Below are 9,005 nucleotides of genomic sequence, written 5' to 3'. Positions count from 1 at the left end.
ACAAGGGTCGACTGGCCCCACCCAACAGCAAGCCCTCGGGCAACTTGTGGGTCTTCATAGACTGGGTGCCTGGATCCTCTGTAGTCAGGCAAGTGGGTCCGCATCTGTGGGGCAGGGCATGTGCAAGGAGCAGGTAGAGTGTGTGGGGCATTGGTGGAGGGTGACAGGCCTCTGTAGTGGAGTGACTGGGTCTGCTTTAGGTGATTGGCATATGCACACAGGGCAGGACTGTGTTGATGGTGTGTGTGGCCCTGTGGGAAGTGGGACTTGTCAGTTGCAGAAGACTTGTGCTTCTCAAACAGCCACTTAGGGGATTGGCCCTGCCTTTCAAAGCTTGAAACAATTGGGTGCTCCTGTGCCTGGGGCCAGCCCCACTCAGCTGCAATCCTGAGAGAGCTGACAACAGCCTTGCAGACTGGAGGCCTATAGCAATTGTAAGCCCCTGAGCCTAGCAACCAGCTAAGCTGGGGGCTACTCACTTAACAGAAAAACTGCAACAGGAATGTGCTATTAGACCTTGCTGCCAACTGTGCTGGGGCTCCCCATGCCCAATAAAGTGACTGAAGGGTCCATAGCAGCCACTCACAGCTGAGCATTACAATCAGCTGGCCAGAGGGACAGCCTAGTCTCCCTGGGCACCTGCAGCAAGAGCAGCCCTGCCACAATAAAAGGACACACATAGCCCACACAGGGGTCACTCCTGGAACATTTGGAACTGATGATGAGAGGAAAGCACACTCCTGGGCCTCATAAGGCATCTCTTACATAAGGCCACTTCTCCAAGATCAGAAGACATAGCTGACCCACCTAATACATAGATATGAGCACAGAGAAAGAGGCAAAATGAGGAGGCACAGGAACACATTCTGAGCAAGGGAACAGGACAAAACCCCAGAAAAAGAACTAAATTAAACAGAAGTAAACAATCTACCTGACAGAAAGTTCAAACAAAAAGTCATAAGGATGCTCACTGATCTTGGGTGGAGAATGGATGAACTCAGTGAGAACATCAACAAAGAATTGGAAAATATAGAAAAGAACCAATCAGAAATGAAGACTACAATAGAGTAAATGCAAAATTCACTAGAGGGATTCAATAGTAGAGTAGATGACATAGAAGAACGGATCAGCGAGCTGGACAAAAGACTAGGAGAAGTCACCCAAGCTGACCAGATAAAAGAAAAAAGATTAAAAAGGATGAGGACAGTCTAAGGGACCTCTGGGACCATATCAAGTGCACTAACATTCATATTATGGGTGTCCCAGAAGGAGAAGAGAGAGACAAAGGGGCAGAGAATCTATTTGAAGAAATAATAGCTGAAAACTTTCTTAACCTAAGGAAGGAAACAGACATCCAGGTACAGGAAGCACAGAGAGCACCAAATAAGATAAACTCAAAGAGGCCCACACTAAGACACATTATAAATAAAAAATGTCAAAAACAAAAGATGGAGAGAGAGTCCTAAAAGCTGCTAGAGAAGGGCAACAAGTTACATAAAAGGAAACCCCATAAGGCTATCAGCTGACTTCTCAGCAGAAACCTCACAGGCTAGAAGGGAATGGCATGATATATTTAAAGTCCTGAAAGGAAAAAACCTACAGACAAAAATACTCTACTTGGCAAGGTTATCATTCAGCATGAAAGGAGAGATAAAGAGTTTCCCAGACAAGCAAAAATCAAAGGAGTTTATCACCAAGAAACTAGTTTTACAAGAAATGTTAAAGGGACTTATTTAAGTGGGAATGAGAAGACCACAAATAGGAATAAGAAAAGTATTTTTTTTTTTTTAAAAAAGGCAATAAAATCACTGGTAAAGGCAAAAAATACAGTAAAGGTAGCAGATCAACCACCTATGAAGATAATATGAAAGTCAAAATAAAAAGTATTAAAATTACCTATTCTGATGATAAGAGGGTAATGGATACACATACAAACACAAAAGGGGTTAGATATGATATCAAAAACATAAAATATGGGACAAGCAGAGTAAAAGAATAGAACTTTTAGAAAGAGGTCAAACTAAAGAGATTATCAACTTAATATAGATTGCTATATACGTAGGTTACTATATATGAGCCTCATCATAATCACAAATCAGAAACCTATAATAAATACACAAAAAAATTAAGAGAAGGGAACTCAAACATAATACTAAAGAAAGCCATCAAACTACAAGGGAAGAGAGCATGAGAAGAAGATAGGAACAGAGAACTACTAAAACACCCAGAAAAAAAGGAACAAAATGGCAATAAGTACATACTTATCAATAGCTACTTCACGTGTCAATGGACCAAATGTTCTAATCAAAAGTCACAGGGTGGCCCATTGGATAAAATAACAAGACCCATTAAAATACTACATACAAGAGACATACTTCAGACCTAAAGACACTCACAATCTGAAAGTGAAGGGATGGAAAAAGATACCCCATGGAAATGGCAATGAAAAGAAAGCTGGGGTAGCAATACTTATATCAGGCAGAATAGACTTTGAAACAAAAACTGTAACAAGAGACAAAGAAGGGCACCACACAATGATAAAGGAAACAATCCAACAAGAGGATATACGTATCCTTGTAAATATCTATGCACCCAACATAGGGGCACCTAAATATATAAAGCAGTTATTAACAGACATAAAGGAGAAATTGACAGTAACACAATAACAGTAGGAGACTTCAACACTCCATTTACACCAATGGATAGATCATCCAAACAGAAGATCAAAAAGGAAACATTGGCCTTAAATGACACATTAGACTAGATGGACTTAGGAGATACATACAGAACGTTTGATCTAAAAACCACAGAATACACATTCTTTTCAAAAGCACTTGGAACATTCTCCAGGATAGATCACATATTAGGCCACAAAACAAGTCTCAATGAATTTAAGAAGCTTGAAATAATACCAAGCATCTTTTCTGACCACAAAGGTATGAAACTAGAAATCAACGACAGGAAGAAAATCAGAAAAGCCACAAATATATGGAGATTACACAAAATGCTACCAGACAATGATTGGGTCAATGAAGAAATCAAAGAAGAAATCAAAAAATACCTGGAGACAAATGAAAATGAAAATACAACACGTCAAAATTTATGAGATACAGCAAAAGTTGTTCTAAGACGGAAGTTTATGGATATCCAGGCCTACCTCAACAAACAAGAAAAACCTCAAATAAACAACCTAACAGTGCACCTAAAGGAACTGAAAAAGAAGACCAAATAAAATCCAAAATCAGTAGAAGGAAGAAAATAATAAAAACCAGAGCAGAAATAAATTAAATAGAGACTGAAAAAACAGTAGAAAAAAAATCAGTGAAACCAAGAGCTGGTTCTTTGAAAAGATAAACAAAATTGACAAACCTTCAGCTAGACTCACCAAGAAAAAAAGAGAGAAGGCGTTTGTGTTTCTGTACACTAACGATGAAGTAGCAGAAAGAGAAATTACAAATACAATCTCATTTACAATCGCAGCAAAAAGAATAAAATACCTAGGAATAAACTTAACCAAAGAGGTGAAAGATCTGTACACTGAAAACTAAAAAACATTGTTAAAAGAAACAGAAGAAGACACAAATAAATGGAGAGATATTCTGTGCTCTTGGATTGGAAGAATTAACATAGTTAAAATGTCCATACTTCCTAAAGCAATCTACAGATTCAATGCAATCCCTATCAAAGTTCCAATGACATTTTTCATAGAAACAGAACAAAGAATCCTAAAATTTGTATGGAACAACAAAAGACCCTGAATAGCCAAAGGAACCCTGAGAAAAAAGAACAACACTGGAGGTATCACACTCCCTGATTTCAAAATATACTACAAAGCTATAGTAACTGAAACGGCATGGTACTGGCACAAAAACAGACACACAGATCAATGGAACAGAATTGAGAGCCCAGAAATAAACCCACACACCTATGGACAGTTAATTTTCGACAAAGGAGCCAAGAACATACAATGGAGAAAGCAACATCTCTTCAATAAATAGTGTTGGGGAAACTGGACAGCCACATGCAAAAGAATGAAAGTAGACCATTATCTTACACCATACACAAAAATTAACTCAAAATGTATTAAAGACTTGAATGTAAGACCTGAAACCATGAACCTTCTAGAAGAAAACATAGGCAGTACACTCTTCGACATCAGTCTTAGCAGCATATTTTCAAGTACCGTGTCTGACTAGGCAAGGGAAACGATAGAAAAAATAAGCAAATGGGCTTATAGCAAAGTATCAAATAAAATATTTGATTAAAATTATATCAAAATGAAAGTCTTCTGCACAGCAAAGGAAACCATCAACAAAATGAAAAGACAACCTAACACTTGAGAGAAGATATTCGCAAACCCTATATCTGATAAGGGGTTAATATACAAAATATATAAAGAACTCATACATCTCAACAACAAAAAAACTAACAACCCAATTAAGATCCGAACAGACATTACTCCAGAGAAGATATACAGATGGCCAACAGGCACACAAAAGGATGTTCAACGTCATTAACTATCAGGGAAATGCAAATCAAAACTACAATGAGGTACCACCTCACTCTGGTCAGAATGGCTATAATTAACAAGACAGGAAACAAGTGTCAGAGAGGATGTGGAGAGAAGGGAACTCTCATACACTGCCAATGGGAATGTAAACTGGTGCAGCCACTACCGAAAACAGTACGGAGATTCCTCAAAAATTAAGAATAGAACTACCATATGACCCAGCTATTCCACTGCTGGGTATTTATCCAAAGAACTTGAAAACAAAAATGCATAAAGATGCATGCAGCTCTATGTTCATTGCAGCATTATTCACAACAGCTAAGACTCGTAACCTAGGTGTCCATCAAGGAACGAATGGATAAAGAAGATGTGCCATATATATATACACAGTGGAATACCACTCAGCCATACGAAACGATGAGATCTTGCCATTTGTGACAACATGGATGGACCTTGAGGGTATTACGCTAAGTGAAGTAAGTCAGAGGGAGAAAGTCAAATACAGTATGATCTCACTCATAAGTAGAAGGTAAAAACAACAACAGACAATAACACAGAGACAGAGATTGGACTGGTGGTTACCAGAGGGGAAGCGGGTATGGGGGAGGGCAAAAGGGATGATTAGGCCCATGTGTGTGGTGACGGAATGTAATTAGTCTTTGGGTCATGAACATGATGTAATCTACACAGGAATTGAAATATAAGGATGAATATCTGAAATTTATATAATGGTATAAACCAACGTTACCACAATAAAAATAAATAAATTTAAAAAAGAAAATAAAAGACAACAGTCATTTTCACCACAATCTGAGTGAGGTGCACTTGACAAGTGTCTTCTGAACGCCCTCTGACAAGCAAGAAACAAAAAAGGTGGTTTCCGGTTCCAGTGATTGCCAGAGACAACAGGGGTGGACCAAAGTCTCTGTGGAGGGAGGAATCACGTGGGGCTTTTTGGGAAGAGCATAAGAGCACTTCTTCCCCTTGACTCTCCAACATGGGTCCCAGCGGCTCAGAGTCCCTTGCCTTGCCACTTTGGAAAGACCACTGGGTGAACCAGTACCGGCCATGTTTCTGAGCTGACGCACCTGGGAGGCCCAGCCCCGATGGCCACCCTCGCAGCCCCAGTGATGATCATCTAAGATGGCTGGAGTGTCTTCCTGGCTATTAGCAAACTGGAAACCAACCAACCCACAAAAAAGTCCTTCAAAAGAGAAAAGTCATAGAAGGAGTTGTGCCAACCCCGGTCACTCAATGAGGAGGGAAAAAAATTCCCTGGGTGTCGCTTGGATCCAGCTTTTCCTCCCTCTGGACTGCTATGATGTTTATTTTCATTTAAAATAATTTCAAACTAACAGAAAAGTTGCATGAATGATATAAAGAGCTCTTAAATGCCGTTTACTTAGAGTCACCAATTTTTTGTATTTTGCCCGATTTATTTTCTCTCTCAGATAGGTAGATAGATGAATAGATAGATAGATACACACAGATAATTATGGGATATATATTATGGTTTCTGGACCATTTGAGAGAAGATCAGCAGACCCTTTACCCCTCCACACTTTAGTGTGTATTTCTGAAGAACAAGGATATCATTTTCCATAATCACATGTACAGCTGTGAAATTCAGGGAATTTAACATTGATCCAATACCTTAATCTACTATCCATATTCCAGCGCTGTCAGTTGACCCAGTGAGTTTCTTTATATTATTCTTTCCCCTCTAGTACTAGATTCAATCCAAGATCATTCATTGCATTTAACTGTCTTCTCTCTTTACTCTCCTCTAACCTGGAACAGCCAACTGCCTTTCATGACATTGACATTTTGAAGAATAGAGACCAATTACTTTATAGAATGTTGCTTGATTTGGGTGTGTCTGATGTCGCCTCGTGATTAGATTCAGGTCATGCATTCTCAGCCGGAATATTAGAAAACTGATATTGTGTGCTTCTCGGGGGATCGCTTGCCGAAGCCCCTGATGTCCGTCTGCCCAGAGAGGGTGACCTTCATCTTCAGCACCCAGTTAAGAGATGGTCTGGTTTCTCCTGTGTACAAGTTACAATTTTCTCCCTTGCAAGTAATAAGCAATCTGTGGGGACACTTTAAGGTCATGTAAATATCCTGTTCCTGCTGATTCTTGTAGAGTTTATTTCTGGTCAGCAGGAAGAGGTGCCGGCCCCCTTTCACCTTCTTTGTTCTTGTCATCCTCCCCCTGCCCCCGGGGCCGGGGATGGGGCCCCTCTTAGAGTGCTATGTCAGCATTATGTGGGGCTTGGACATGCTCGTCTCCCTTGGGAGCCCTGCTGAGTGAATGCAGGGAATCTGGTCCTTGCCTCGGCAGGGTGTGTCCAACAGCTGAAGGGTATGGGCAAGTTCAGGGGAAGAAAGGACTCCCTTCCAGAGCCTCACCAGAAAACTAAGAGGCGGACCAGATGGGAAAAGAAAGTAAGTGTTGAGCTCAACCCTCAGGACCCTGGCCATGTCTGTGATCAGCTCAGGCAAGGCTGTTTTCCTTCTGTTAGGGACTGTTCGCCATGTTCACACAGCGTCCACACAAAGACTGGCGGTCCTGGTCCAAATATGGACATTGCAGTAAGAAGCGTAGCTCTCATTGTGAGCAGATTAACAAGTGTTTCATACAGGAAACAAACAGACAAACAAACCACGCCTGTGCCGCCAAGCATCTCCAAGCCACCAACAAGTGAGGGAGGGGGACGGCCAGGGCGTGGGATGCAGCTGGGAAAACATCGGCCCGCTGCTTTTTCCTTTCCCCTGCTTGCGGGGTCTCCTCTGGCCGCTGAGACTTGGCAAGCTCAGAGCTGGGGAACTCAATTATTCTTTTGAAGCCTGAAGGACACTTCTCAGCTTTGAAAAAATACAATTGCTTGCTTGAATTTCAAATAGTTTAACGCCCCCTCCGCTACCTAGCTGTGATCTAAAGGACTGATTGTTCAGACCTCAAAGTACCAAATAAATGAACTGTGAAAGCCAAAGGATGAAGAAATGTCTTTATTCAAATCAAACTTTATGGTTGGGAAGGATTGGGGATCTTTGCTCCCGTGTTGCAAGGAAGCAGCTGGGCAGTGGACAACCCACCCCTGGGATTCTCCTGGGGCAACAGCTGGCTGTCCCTGCACCTTTAGGCAGTAGGAGATGGGGACCTCATCTGGATTAGGGCCACCAGCTCTGGTGGGGACCCTCTATGTTGAAGGTCATATCCATAGTCTTAGATCAAAGGGCAAAGGGCAGAGCTGCCATCTGGGGGAAGACTGCTGAACGCAGGGCACTGCCCACAGGCTGGTTATGGGTGATGGGAGGGGAGCGGGACGTGTAGTAAAGTGCACCCTCTGAAGTCACAATAGACTTGGGTTCAAATCCCAGCTCCACCACTTGCTTACCGGCTCTTTGACTTGGGCGAGTGATTTAGTCTCTCTAAGCCTCAGTTTCCTCCCCTGCAAAATGGTGTACAATAACAATACTCAGCTTGGGCTGTAGATATTAAATGAGATTGTGTGTGCAATGTACTCAGTCAGGCACATATTAAGTGCTCAATACAGCTCTAATAACAGTGTGAGCAATAACAATAATAAGAGCGATGATGATGATGGTCATTATTATAATTTCTGAGCCTCCAGGCTGCTCTTTTAGGTTTGGCTAGAAAGTTGGAGCTGAGATGGGGGTAGAAGTAGGGATGTGGGCCAAGGGAACAGTGAGTGGCACTGAGCTGCGGCCATGAGGCACAGAATGCCCTCATCCTGGTGAGCAAGTCCACTAGTTCCTACTCCCATCAGTAGCTCCATTCTCAGAAAACTTTAACATCATTTTGAATAACTGTGTAATATTCCATTATATAGATGACCTACGTTTTAGTTAAGTAAACTATCATTTCTAACAGCTGCAGAAGATTCCAATGACTGGATAGATCGTGTTTGGACAGAGAAGCAAAGTGGAGTATTAGAATCAGAACAGGCTTTGAAGATAGAGCTCTTCAGTCATTTAGTCAATATTTTTTGAGCATCAACTTTCGGCCAGGCCCTGTGCCATGTGCTGGTAACACAAGGGTAAAGAAGACAGAAGTGGACCTGCCCCGCGATGCTTATGGTCCAGAGGGGAGACAGGCACGTAGCTGGACCTGGGTTTAAACCTCCGGCGGTGTGATCTTAAACAAGTCACCTATCTTCCCCGAGCCATAGTTTCCTCATGTATGGAAGCTCGACAGGGACTGTTGCAAGCACAGTGTTCAGCCAACCAACACTGGTTCTCCCTTCTAATGATTACTACTTTTAAATCTATATATTTTTGTTCTTTTTCCTTAATGGATAATATAGACATGGAAATCCTCCTAAATGTCACCTTTGTCTTTGGGGAATGGGTTATTTTCTATCATCATGGAATGATTTCTGTTATCCAGCTAAGAAGTTTTTCTAAACCCTCTGCTACTCTTCAGTGTTCACTGGCAGAGAAGCGGACAAGAGCCACTGAATTGGTGGCA

This window comes from Equus przewalskii, chromosome 2 (assembly GCF_037783145.1).
Source record: "Equus przewalskii isolate Varuska chromosome 2, EquPr2, whole genome shotgun sequence".
Lineage (NCBI taxonomy): Eukaryota > Metazoa > Chordata > Mammalia > Perissodactyla > Equidae > Equus > Equus przewalskii.
The sequence above is the reverse complement of the archived record's forward strand: the minus strand, read 5'-3'. Positions refer to the sequence as shown.